Here is a 1454-nt window from a genome sequence, read left to right as displayed (position 1 = left end):
GGGCTTGCCCAAGGTCCCCTGATGCAATATTCATCTACACCACACCAGGCACATGGCCTGACCTCAGGCAAGTGGTTCTCAACTGAGGACTGAGGTCAGAGGTCACACCCGAGAAAAGAATCCCTGCACTGACGGGTAAACGCCCGGGGTGTCCACGCTGCCTGAAAGGCAGGCTCACGCCCATCTGAGACTCAGTGTTCCCCTCATTCAGCTGTGCCACCAGACATGACATAGAGCCACGGGTTCAAAAGGACTGGCATCAAACAGTTTGGTGGGTCCACAAAAGCCAAACATAGCTCCCAGAGTTTTCACAGCATGAGGCAATTCCACTCCTAGGCATCTACCCAAGAGAACAGCAGCCACACAGCCACACAAAAACTGTAAGCAAATGTTTATACCAGGGTTATCCGCAACGGCCACAAAGTGGAAACCAGCCAGGATGTCCATCAACAAATGAAAGGATAAACAAAATATTGTCCATTCGCACAGTGGCATACTAGCCACAAAGAGGAGTGACCCCCAGTGCTGCTACACCGTGCATGAACCTCAGAGACGTGATGCTGAGTGAAACAGGCCAGACAGACACACAAGATTCCACTTGATAGAAACGTTAAACCCCCAGAACGGGCAGATCCAGAGACAGGAAACAGATGAGGGGTTGCTAAGGGCTGGGGAAGGGGAAATCGGGAGCAACCACTAACAGGTACAGGGTTTCTCTGTGGAGTACGGAGAATGTTCTGGAACTCCATAAAGACAGCTGCACATTTGAATAGTGCACTTTCAAATGGTTCATTTCATTTCAATTAAGAAACAAAAACTCATCCTTCTCTGGGACAGAATATGATTCCTTGGTTCATGGGTTTAACAAATTCTTCTTGACAAATGTTACAAGTGCTGGAATCCAGTAAGCCCATCCCGGCCGCAGCGGTGACAGCTCCCTGCTGCCCAAGAAGGGCTCTTTGCTGAGGCCAGGAAGACAGTGAGTGCTCAGTAAAGCTTTAGGAACAAATAAGGACACTCAAGGGATCTCCTGGCACTGCGTGGGGGAGCAGGGGAGGAGCATCTGCCAGGAGCAGCAAGCCAGCACCCCCTGGAGGACCTGGCCTGGGTCTGAGAAGTGTCACTGGGCAGCTGCAGAACAGTCCTTCAGGAAATTTACTGAGCACATTCTAAGGCACTGTGGAAGGGACAATGATATGGGCAGACAGGGACCCTGCTCTCGGGAAGCCGGGGAAGTCACTGGGACAGGAACTCCCAAAAGTAACCACAGCATCTCAGCCCTGAGAACGGATCGAGCGACAAAGAAAGAGTCCACGGGAAAGGCCTGCCAAGAACACCTGACCGCAGGACAAGACAGACGCTCACCCTCACTGCTCGGAAGGGAGCGGAGGTAAAACCACGTGAATCGCTGCTTGTTGTCACCTGTCAGAACGCTGCCGCTGGGTGATGTGGAG

This window comes from Orycteropus afer, unplaced genomic scaffold (genome assembly GCF_000298275.1).
Source record: "Orycteropus afer afer isolate SDZICR_OR568_19922 unplaced genomic scaffold, OryAfe1.0 scaffold00048, whole genome shotgun sequence".
Lineage (NCBI taxonomy): Eukaryota > Metazoa > Chordata > Mammalia > Tubulidentata > Orycteropodidae > Orycteropus > Orycteropus afer.
Note: the sequence above shows the minus strand (reverse complement) of the source record.